A 13,042-nucleotide genomic window follows, 5' to 3' on the forward strand; every position below is an offset into this window, starting at 1 on the left:
GCCAAAACTTCCAAAACTATGTTGAATAGTAATGGTGAAAGTGGGCACCCTTGTCTTGTTCCTGACTTTAGAGGAAATGCTTTCAATTTTTCCCCATTGAGGATAATGTTTGCTGTGGGTTTGTCATATATAGCTTTGATTATGTTGAGGTATGTTCCTTCTATTCCTGCTTTCTGGAGAGTTTTTATCATAAATGGATGTTGAATTTTGTCAAAGGCTTTCTCTACATCTATTGAGATAATCATATGGCTTTTATTTTTCAATTTGTTAATGTGTTGTATTACATTGATTGATTTTTGGATATTGAACTTTAGATTGCAAGAAACAATCTGCCAATATAAAAAAAAAAAATCTCTGTGTAATTAGTTCTTTACTCCAGATAAAAATAGCTTGAATAGCAGGGAATACAGTTGTTTGTGTTTGTACACATATATGAAGAAAGAAGAGACAGGGAATAAGGTCTACAATCAGAAGGACTTATTCTGTCAACTAAAATGGTAAGAACTGTGCCAAGTTTTCCTCATTTGTAAAATTTATGACAATAATGATATCAGATAAGATGATAGCTGGAAAATAACTGTAAATTAATTACTATCCTAAAACTTGAAAATATGATTTACATATTATACATAATTTTAGTATTTTGTACATCTCCGTATTTACCAAGTGGATTGGAAGAAGCATGAATTTGATCACTTTTTTTTTTTTTAAGGAAAAGAAGACTTTTATTGGAGAAGGAAATGGCAACCCACTCCAATGTTCTTGCCTGGAGAATCCCAGGGATGGGGGAGCCTGGTGGGCTGCTGTCTATGGGGTCGCACAGAGTCGGCCGGCATGACTGAAGCGACTTAGCAGCAGCAGCAGACTTTTATTGACGTATAGTTGATTTACAATATTATATTAGATTCAGGAGTACAGCATACTGATTTTTACAGTTTATATTCCATTAGAAATTATTACAAGATAATGGCTATAATACTTTGTGCTATACAATGTATCCTTGTTGCATATCTATTTTATACACAGTCATTTGTGTATTTTTGGCTTCCCTGGTGGCTCAGACAGTGAAATGTCTGCCTGCAATAATGGAGACCTGGATTTGAACCCGGGGTTGGGAAGATACCCTGAAGAAGGAAATGGCAATCCACTTCAGTACTCTTTTCTGGAAAATTTCATGGATGGAGGAGCCTGGTAGGTTACAGTCCATGCGGTCGCAAAGAATCAGACATGACTGAGCAACTTCACTTTCAGTTTCACACAGTCATTTGTATCTCTTAATTCCAGACCCCTAACAGGCCCCTCTCCCATTTCTTCCCCCTGCTGGTAATCACTGGTTTTTTTCTATATCTGTGAGTGTGTTTCTGTTTTACAGTATGCCTTAATTTGTATTATTTTTTAAATAATGCACATATGTGATATCATAGTGTATTTGTTTTTCTCTCTCTAACTTATTTTACTAAATGTAATATTCTCTAGGTCCATCCACATTGCTGCAAAAGGTAGAATTTCATTCTTTTATATGGCTGAGTAATATTCCATTGTATGTATATATATATATATGTATATATATATATACATATATATATACTGCTGCTAAGTTGCTTCAGTCGTGTCTGACTCTTTGCGACCCGATAGATGGCAGCCCAGAAGGCTCCACTGTCCCTGGGATTCTCCAGGCAAGAACACTGGAGTGGGTTGCCATTTCCTTCTCCAATGCATCAAAGTGAAATGTGAAAGTGAAGATGCCCAGTCGTGTCCAACTGTTAGTGACCCCATGAACTGCAGCCTACCAGGCTCCTCCGTCCATGGATTTTCCAGGCAAGAGTACTGGAGTGGGGTGCCATTGCCTTCATATATATATATATATATATATATATATATATATATATATATATATATCTCACATCTTTTTTATCCATTTGTTGTTGATGGACACTTGGGTTACTTCCGATAATGGCTATTGTAAACAGGGCTAGTATGAATATCAAGGTGTGTATATCTTTTAGAATTAGTGCTTTCGAAGGAGCCAAGATGGCGGAGGAGTAGGACGGGGAGAACACTTTCTCCCCCACAAATTCATCAAAAGAGCATTTAAACGTCGAGTAAATTCCACAAAACAACTTCTGAATGCCGGCAGAGGACATCAGGCACCCAGAAAAGCAGCCCAACTCTTCGAAAGGAGGTAGGAAAAAATATAAAAGACAAAAAAAAGAGACAAAAGAGGGAGGGGCGGAGTTCCGTCCCGGGAAGGGAGTCTTAAAAAGAGAGAAGTTTCCAAACACCAGGAAACCTTCTCACTGCCGAATCTGTGCCGAGCTTTGGAAGCACAGAGGGCAACATAAAAGGGAGGAAAAAAAATAAATAAATAAACAATTAAAAATCGCAGATTGTGAGCCCTACGGTAACTCCCCCAGCGGAGAAGCAGCGCAGACGCCTGCACACGGCATTAGCAAGCGGGGGCTGGGCAGGGAAGTGCGGCGCGGGCTGTGTCCCTTAGAGTAAGAATCGGGCCGAATGTCCTGAGCGCTATCTGAGTGAAATAATTTGGGCTAGCAAACCAGACTGTGGGATATCTACCACGCGAAAAGCCAGCCCTAACCTAAGACACCGCCAGGCCCGCGCACAGAACAAAGGACTGAACAGAGATAGCCGGCTGCAGACCTTCCCCCTCCGGTGACAGGCAGCCAGAGCCGGAAGGGGGCAATCGCAGCCCCAGAGAGACACTATCTATAAAACTGTAAGCAGGCTTCTTTGCTAACTAAAACTTCTTGGGGGTCTGGACGGTCAACATCTGCCTGAGAAGGTGCGCCGGTTTTACACCCAGATAACTGAGTGGCGGGGAGGTGATAGGTCGCAGCATTGGCGCCCACCAAACCCATCACCTGAGCTGCTCGGATCTGGGAAGAGCACAAAACGCAGGCCCAACCGAGTCTGCGCCTCTGAGGACTACCCGAGTGCCTGAACCTGAGCGGCTTGGACCTGGGAGCTCAGCCCAGGGCCGGCCTCTGATTGTTCCCGGCAGAACAACCTAGAGCCCGAGCAGTGTGGGCAGGGAGGCTACACGCGCCATGAGCGGGGGCAGACCCAGTGTGGCTGAGGCACTGCAAGCACACGCCAGTGTTATCTGTTTGCAGCACCCCTCCCTCCCCACAGCACGGCTGAACAAGTGAGCCTAAATAAAAAAAAAAAAAAAATAGTGTCCTCAACCGTCCCCTTTGTGTCGGGGCGGGAACCAGACACTGAAGAGACCAGCAAACAGAAGAAGCTATAACAGAGGGAAACGCCTTGGAAGCTACAGGCCATAGATTAAAACCCTGTGGTTACTACGGATTACATAGGAAGGGGCCTATAGATCTTGAGAAATATAAGTCGGACTAAGGAACTAGCCAAAAATGAACTGAACCCACAATACTCACAACAAAACCAGAGAAAGACCTAGATATATTTTTACTATTTTTACGATCAATCTTTCTTTCTTTTTTCTTTTTTTTTAAATTTTTTTTAAAAAAAAATTTAAGTCCTCTATTGTCTTTTAATTTTCACTTTTATAACTATTACTTTGCAAAAAAAAAAAAAAAAAGACCCTATTTTTTTTTTTTTCTTCTTCAGCAAACTTCATATATATATTTTGTAATTTTTTTACCGTGTTTTTTTTTTTTTCTTCTTTTTTTAACATTGTATTTTTGAAATTCCAAACTCTACTCTAGATTTTTAATTTTAGCCTTTTGGTATATGTTATCAATTTTGTGCCTATAGTTTTTTTCATAATTTCTGTGACTTTTTTTTCCCTCTGTTTCTTTCTCTTTTTCTTTTATATAACATCGTATATCTGCAATTCCAAACTCTACTCAAGATTTTTAATTTATGCTTTTTGGTATTTGATATCAATTTTGTACCTGTATTTTCTTTATAATTTTTGCGACATTCTTTTTGTTGGTTTGTTTGTTTTCTCTCTTTATTTTTCTTCTTTTTTTTTTTTAACGTTGTATTTTTGAAATTCCAAACTTTACTCTAGATTTTTAATTTTTGCTTTTTGGTATTAGTTATCAATTTTGTACCTGTAGTTTCTTTATAATTTTAGCGACCTTGTTTGTTTTTCTTTGTTCGTTTTTTCTCTCTTTCTTTTCCTTCTACTTTTCATTAACATCGCATTTTTGAAATTCCAAACTCTACTCTAGATTTTTAATTTTTGCTTTTATGTATTTGTTACCAATTTCGTACCTTTAAGAACCCAATCTTCAGGACCCATTTTTCACTAGGGTACGAGATTACTGGCTTGACTGCTCTCTCTCCCTTTGGACTCTCCATTTTCTCCACCAGGTCACCTGTATCTCCTCCCTAACCCCTCTCTACTCTACCCAACTCTGTGAATTTCTGTGTGTTCCAGATGGTGGAGAACACTGAGGGAACTGATTACTGGCTGGATCTGTCTCCCTCCTTTTCATTTCCCCCTTTTATCCTTCTGGCCACCTCTGTCTCCTGCCTCCCTCTTCTCTTCTCTGTATAACTCCGTGAACATCTCTGAGTGGTCCAGTTGTGGAGTGCACATAAGGAAGCGAGTACTGGCTAGCCCACTCTCTCCACTATTGATTCCACCTCATCTCATTTGGGTCATCTCTAACTCCCTCCTCCCTCTTCTCTTCTCCTTGTAACACTGTGAACCTCTGAGTGACCCTCACAGTAGAGAAACTTTTCATCTTTAACATAGATGTTTTATCAATGGTGCTGTATAGAAGGAGAAGTTTTGAAACTATTGTAAAAATAAGACCGATAACTGGAAGTAGGAGGCTTAAGTCCAAACCCTGACTCCAGGGAACTCCTGACTCCAAGGAACATTAATTTTTTTTTTAATTTTACTTTATTTTTAAACTTTACATAACTGTATTAGTTTTGCCAAGGAACATTAATTGACAGGAGCTCATCAAACACCTCCATACCGACACTGAAACCAAGCACCACACAAGGGCCAACAAGTTCCAGGGCAAGACATACCAAGCAAATTCTCCAGCAACAAAGGAACACAGCCCTGAGCTTCAAGATACAGGCTGCCCAAAGTCACCCCAAAATCATAGACATCTCATAACTCATTACTGGACATTTCATTACACTCCAAAGAGAATAAATACAGCTCCATCCACCAGAACATCAACACAAGCTTCCCTAACCAGGAAACCTTGACAAGCCACCTGTACAAACCCACACACAGAGAGGAAATGCCACAATAAAGAGAACTCCACAAACTGCCAGAATACAGAAAGGACACCCCAAACTCAGCAATTTAAACAAGATGAAGAGACAGAGGAATAGCCAGCAGATAAAGGAACAGGATAAATGCCCACCAAACCAAACAAAAGAGGAAGAGATAGGGAATCTACCTGATAAAGAATTCCGAATAATGATAGTGAAATTGATCCAAAATCTTGAAATTAAAATGGAATCACAGACAAATAGCCTGGAGGCAAGGATTGAGAAGATGCAAGAAAGGTTTAACAGGGACTTAGAAGAAATAAAAAAGAGTCAATATATAATGAATAATGCAATAAGTGAAATTAAAAACACTCTGGAGGCAATAAATAGTAGAATAACAGAGGCAGAAGATAGGATTAGTGAATTAGAAGATAGAATGGTAGAAATAAATGAATCAGAGAGGACAAAAGAAAAACGAATTAAAAGAAATGAGGACAATCTCAGAGACCTCCAAGACAATATTAAACGCTACAACATTCGAATCATAGGGGTCCCAGAAGAAGAAGACAAAAAGAAAGACCATGAGAAAATACTTGAGGAGATAATAGTTGAAAACTTCCCTAAAATGGGGAAGGAAATAATCACCCAAGTCCAAGAAACCCAGAGAGTCCCAAACAGGATAAACCCAAGGCGAAACACCCCAAGACACATATTAATCAAATTAACAAAGATCAAACACAAAGAACAAATATTAAAAGCAGCAAGGGAAAAACAACAAATAACACACAAGGGAATACCCATAAGGATAACAGCTGATCTTTCAATAGAAACTCTTCAAGCCAGGAGGGAATGGCAAGACATACTTAAAGTGATGAAAGAAAATAACCTACAGCCCAGATTATTGTACCCAGCAAGGATCTCATTCAAGTATGAAGGAGAAATCAAAAGCTTTTCAGACAAGCAAAAGCTGAGAGAATTCTGCACCACCAAACCAGCTCTCCAACAAATACTAAAGGATATTCTCTAGACAGGAAACACAAAAACGGTGTATAAATTCGAACCCAAAACAATAAAGTAAATGGCAACGGGGTCATACTTATCAGTAATTACCTTAAACGTAAATGGGTTGAATGCCCCAACCAAAAGACAAAGACTGGCTGAATGGATACAAAAACAAGACCCCTACATATGTTGTCTACAAGAGACCCACCTCAAAACAGGGGACACATACAGACTGAAAGTGAAGGGCTGGAAAAAGATTTTCCATGCAAATAGGGACCAAAAGAAAGCAGGAGTAGCAATACTCATATCAGATAAAATAGACTTTAAAACAAAGGCTGTGAAAAGAGACAAAGATGGTCACTACATAATGATCAAAGGATCAATCCAAGAAGAAGATATAACAATTATAAATATATATGCACCCAACACGGGAGCACCGCAGTATGTAAGACAAATGCTAACAAGTATGAAAGAAGAAATTAACAGTAACACAATAATAGTGGGAGACTTTAATACCCCACTCACACCTATGGATAGATCAACTAAACAGAAAATTAACAAGGAAACACAAACTTTAAACAATACAATAGACCAGTTAGACCTAATTGATATCTATAGGACATTTCATCCCAAAACAATGAATTTCACCTTCTTCTCAAGCGCACATGGAACCCTCTCCAGGATAGATCACATCCTGGGCCATAAAGCCAGCATTGGTAAATTCAAAAAAATAGAAATCATTCCAAGCATCTTTTCTGACCACAATGCAGTAAGATTAGATCTCAATTACAGGAGAAAAACTATTAAAAAATCCAACATATGGAGGCTGAACAACACACTGCTGAATAACCAACAAATCACAGAGGAAATCAAAAAAGAAATCAAAATTTGCATAGAAACAAATGAAAATGAAAACACAACAACCCAAAACCTGTGGGACACTGTAAAAGCAGTCCTAAGGGGAAAGTTCATAGCAATACAGGCACACCTCAAGAAACAAGAAAAAAGTCAAATAAATAACCTAACTCTACATCTAAAGCAATTAGAAAAGGAAGAAATGAAGAACCCCAGGGTTAGTAGAAGGAAAGAAATCTTAAAACTTAGAGCAGAAATAAATGCAAAAGAAACAAAAGAGACCATAGCAAAAATCAACAAAACCAAGAGCTGGTTCTTTGAAAGGATAAATAAAATTGACAAACCATTAGCCAGACTCATCAAGAAACAAAGGGAGAAAAATCAAATCAATAAAATTAGAAATGAAAATGGAGAGATCACAACAGACAACACAGAAATACAAAGGATCATAAGAGACTACTATCAACAATTATATGCCAATAAAATGGACAACGAGGAAGAAATGGACAAATTCTTAGAAAAGTACAACTTTCCAAAATTCGACCAGGAAGAAACAGAAAATCTTAACAGACCCATCACAAGCACGGAAATTGAAACTGTAATCAAAAATCTTCCAGCAAACAAAAGCCCAGGTCCAGACGGCTTCACAGCTGAATTCTACCAAAAATTTAGAGAAGAGCTAACACTTATCCTGCTCAAACTCTTCCAGAAAATTTCGGAGGATGGTAAACTTCCAAACTCATTCTATGAGGCCACCATCACCCTAATACCAAAACCTGACAAAGATCCCACAAAAAAAGAAAACTACAGGCCAATATCACTGATGAACATAGATGCAAAAATCCTTAACAAAATTCTAGCAATCAGAATCCAACAACACATTAAAAAGATCATACACCATGACCAAGTGGGCTTTATCCCAGGGATGCAAGGATTCTTCAGTATCCACAAATCAATCAATGTAATACACCACATTAACAAATTGAAAAATAAAAGCCATATGATTATCTCAATAGATGCAGAGAAAGTCTTTGACAAATTTCAACATCCATTTATGATAAAAAACTCTCCAGAAAGCAGGAATAGAAGGAACATACCTCAACATAATCAAAGCTATATATGACAAACCCACAGCAAACATTATCCTCAATGGGGAAAAATTGAAAGCATTTCCTCTAAAGTCAGGAACAAGACAAGGGTGCCCACTTTCACCATTACTATTCAACATAGTTTTGGAAGTTTTGGCCACAGCAATCAGAACAGAAAAAGAAATAAAAGGAATCCAAATTGGAAAAGAAGAAGTAAAGCTCTCACTGTTTGCAGATGACATGATCCTCTACATAGAAAACCCTAAAGACTCAACCAGAAAATTACTAGAACTAATCAATGACTATAGTAAAGTTGCAGGATATAAAATCAAAACCCAGAAATCCCTTGCATTCCTATACACTAATAATGAGAAAACAGAAAGAGAAATTAAGGAAACAATTCCATTCACCATTGCAACGGAAAGAATAAAATACTTAGGAATATATCTACCTAAAGAAACTAAAGACCTATATATAGAAAACTATAAAACACTGGTGAAAGAAATCAAAGAGGACACTAACAGATGGAGAAATATACCATGTTCCTGGATCAGAAGAATCAATATAGTGAAAATGAGTATACTACCCAAAGCAATTTATAGATTCAATGCAATCCCTATCAAGCTACCAACAGCATTCTTCACAGAGATAGAACAAATAATTTCACAATTTTTATGGAAATACAAAAAACCTCGAATAGCCAAACAATCTTGAGAAAGAAGAATGGAACTGGAGGAATCAACCTGCCTGACTTCAGGCTCTACTACAAAGCCACAGTCATCAAGACAGTATGGTACTGGCACAAAGACAGAAATATAGATCAATGGAACAAAATCGAAAGCCCAGAGATAAATCCACGCACATATGGACACCTTATCTTTGACAAAGGAGGCAAGAATATACAATGGATTAAAGACAATCTCTTTAACAAGTGGTGCTGGGAAATCTGGTCAACCACTTGTAACAGAATGAAACTAGAACACTTTCTCACACCATACACAAAAATAAACTCAAAATGGATTAAAGATCTAAACGTAAGACCAGAAACTATAAAACTCCTAGAGGAGAACATAGGCAAAACACTCTCTGACATACATCACAGCAGGATCCTCTATGACCCACCTCCCAGAATATTGGAAATAAAAGCAAAAATAAACAAATGGGACCTAATTAACCTTAAAAGCTTCTGCACATCAAAGGAAACTATTAGCAAGGTGAAAAGACAGCCTTCAGAATGGGAGAAGATAATAGCAAATGAAGCAACTGACAAACAACTAATCTCGAGAATATACAAGCAACTCCTACAGCTCAACTCCAGAAAAATAAATGACCCAATCAAAAAATGGGCCAAAGAACTAAATAGACATTTCTCCAAAGAAGACATCCAGATGGCTCACAAACACATGAAAAGATGCTCAACATCACTCATTATCAGAGAAATGCAAATCAAAACCACTATGAGGTACCATTTCACATCAGTCAGAATGTCTGCGATCCAAAAGTCTACAAGTAATAAATGCTGGAGAGGGTGTGGAGAAAAGGGAACCCTCTTACACTGTTGGTGGGAATGCAAACTAGTACAGCCACTATGGAGAACAGTGTGGAGATTCCTTAAAAAACTGGAAATAGACCTGCCTTATGATCCAGCAATCCCACTGCTGGGCATACACACTGAGGAAACCAGAAGGGAAAGAGACACATGTACCCCAATGTTCATCGCAGCACTGTTTATAATAGCCAGGACATGGAAGCAACCTAGATGTCCATCAGCAGATGAATGGATAAGAAAGTGGTGGTACATATACACAATGGAGTATTAGTCAGCCATTAAAAAGAATACATTTGAATCAGTTCTAATGAGGTGGATGAAACTGGAGCCTATTATACAGAGTGAAGTAAGCCAGAAAGAAAAACACCAATACAGTATACTAACGCATATATATGGAATTTAGAAAGATGATAACAATAACCCTGTGTACGAGACAGCAAAAGAGACACTGATGTATAGAATAGTCTTATGGACTTGTGGGAGAGGGAGAGGGTGGGAAGATTTGGGAGAATGGCATTGAAACATGTAAAATATCATGTATGAAACGAGTTGCCAGTCCAGGTTCGATGCACGATACTGGATGCTTGGGGCTGGTGCACTGGGATGACCCAGAGGGATGGAATGGGGAGGGAGGAGGGAGGAGGGTTCAGGATGGGGAACACATGTATACCTGTGGCGGATTCATTTTGATATTTGGCAAAACTAATACAGTTATGTCAAGCTTAAAAATAAAATAAAATTTAAAAAATTAAAAAAAAAAAAAAAAGAATTAGTGCTTTCATTTTTTCCAGCCCTGTGTGTGTGTGAATATATATATATATACACTTAGATATGGAATTGTTAAATCATATGGCAGTTCTATTTTTAGTTTTTTTAACACTGTTTTTTACTACACCAATTTACATTTCCACTAACAATCTACAAGAAAAAAAAAAGACTTAGAAAAAGAGGACTTTTAATATTATTGTTGGTGTCCATAGTAAGTTGCCTCAAAATGTGCCTCAATGGCATACTGATTATTAAAGTTACTATATTGATTCTTAAAGCTACTTAAGAAATGACCAGCGCAAGAAGGACACTCTGACCCACATTTCTGTCTGCTAAAAGTAGGAAATCTCTTATATGAGGGGTTGCATCCTCTGTATCTGGAGGTAGAAGGACACCCTTATCGCCAAAGACGGAATTGGGCCAAGAAGCCTACAGAAACAAACCTTGTTACTTCTTTAATTTACTATCCCAAGTGCAAACTCTGCTTAGATTCTTCACTAATTGGGCACCCAAATCCTAAGTTTCTTTGTCCTGTCAATTCTTCACAAATTTATTGTTTTTTGTTTGTTTGTTTTTTGTCTAAAATGTATAAAATCTGCCTGCTTTGGCCTCTTATTAGGTTTCATTTCTATGAGAGCTTCATGTGGATGAATTAAAATGTGTTTCTTTTTCTCCTGTTAATTTGCTTTGTGTCAATTTTATTACTAGTTTATCCACAAGACCTCAAAGGGGGTAAAAGGGAAAATACACCCTTTCCCAACACTATAAATAATTTTGCCATGAAATTAAAAAAATTATTTCACGAGCAAAAGACAGGGTGTCCTATTCTTCTATTATCTAAGATGGCTAGTTTGCTGTTCTATAAGCAAAAGATATGAAAAGGAAGAAAATGTGTCCTATGGTATTTGAGACATAACAGTAATTCACAGAAGAAGGTACACTAACCTGGATATTATTATGGGCTGCTGTTTGCCACAAAGGAGAACTGGAAGACCATTAGGAACTCACCTGTCGGTGCCTTAGTTTTTGCATTGCTGATATTACCTCCTTATTTCTCAAGGTATAGATCAAGGGGTTTAAAAGAGGAGTAAAAGCTGTATAAAATATTGATAGAAACTTATCCACTGGGAGACTGCTAAAAGGCCAGGCATAAATGAAGATGCAGGGCCCAAAGTAGAGGGTTACTATGGCTATGTGGGCAGTCAGGGTGGCCCTTGCCTTGGCCATGCCCGCTGAGGAACGCCGCCGCACACTGACCAGGATGACCGTGTAGGAGACCAGCAAGAGCACAAAGGAGCACATGGCCTTTAGACCGCTATCTGAAAGCATCAGGACCTCAAGAGTGAAGGTGTCTGTGCAGGCAAGTTTGATAACCAGGGGAAGGTCACAGAAAAAACTGTCCACTCTGTTGGGGCCACAGAATGGGAGGTATACTGTGAAGACCAACTGACTTACTGAGTGCAGAACCCCGGTGAGCCAGGAGCCCACCACGAGGCTTATGCACTTGTGCACATTCGTGGTGGTGGCATAATGCAGGGCCGACATATGGCCACGTATCTCTCATATGCCATGGCCACAAGAAGCATCATCTCACCACCGGCAAAGATGTGCAGGAAGAATATCTGGGCCATGCAGCCTTCAAAGGAGATGGTCTTGTGCTGCACGAGGAAGTCAACAATCATTTTGGGGGTAGAAAAGGTGGACAGACACACATCAGTGAAGGAGAGGTTACTGAGTAGAAAGTACATGGGTGTGTGTAGCGAAGGTTCAGAGAAGACTGTGAGCACCACGAGGAGGTTCCCCAGCACAATAGATAAATAGAAAAGTGTAAAAAATGCAAAATAGAAAAGTTGTAGCTCTCGAGAACCTGAAAGAGTGTGCAATACAAATTCAGTCACTCCTGAATTATTTTCTTGGTCCATGGTTTCAAATTTCTGAAACTGGATCAGAAATGTTCCTGTAAAGTGAAATAGAAATACATCATATGATTGGGAGAGAAAATGAGCAAGGCCAAGCTTGGTGTCAAATCCCTCTCAACATACTTACTTCCTTATTAGCACATAAAATACATGTTGTATACAATCATTTTTTAATGACTGGATAACTTGGCTTTTATCTCTGCATCAGAGCATGATAGTTTTATTCTAAAAATATAAGTTTACCAATCATCACAATTCCTGAAACAGGAAAGAAACTCTAGACTCATACTGACAGCTTTCAAATACTATGTCTTGTAATTTCTAGCAATATGACCCTGGGTATATTAATTAAACTCTCTGGGCTTGCAACTGTAAACTGGATAAAATAATAATATATGACTCACAGGATTTTTGTAAAGATTAAAAGAATTACAAGTGTCCCTTGCTTATTGGAAGTTTGCTTTACAGAAAAAGACTTATATTGTTGCCTGTTTTGCTAACTTAAATTCAAAGACTTTTGCTTTTATAAAAATAGGAGAAAAGCAAAAATAGTGTTTGGCATTTGTTTTACAGTGAATTGTTATAGAGGCTTCAGGATCCTTGAATAGCAAGAAGTGGCACTGCCAAGCTTCTTCCCAGGACTACACTTAGGTTCTTAGCATCTGGCCACCATA

General features: G+C 38.4%; 1 pseudogene; it reads right to left on the bottom strand.

Annotated features, from left to right (window-relative positions):
• Positions 1 to 11,445: 11,445 nt before the first annotated feature.
• LOC102396244 lies at positions 11,446 to 12,371 on the bottom strand (annotated as a pseudogene).
• Between the last annotated feature and the right edge of the window lie 671 nt (positions 12,372 to 13,042).

The sequence above is a fragment of the Bubalus bubalis genome, chromosome 11 (genome assembly GCF_019923935.1).
Source record: "Bubalus bubalis isolate 160015118507 breed Murrah chromosome 11, NDDB_SH_1, whole genome shotgun sequence".
NCBI classification, from domain to species: Eukaryota; Metazoa; Chordata; class Mammalia; order Artiodactyla; family Bovidae; genus Bubalus; species Bubalus bubalis.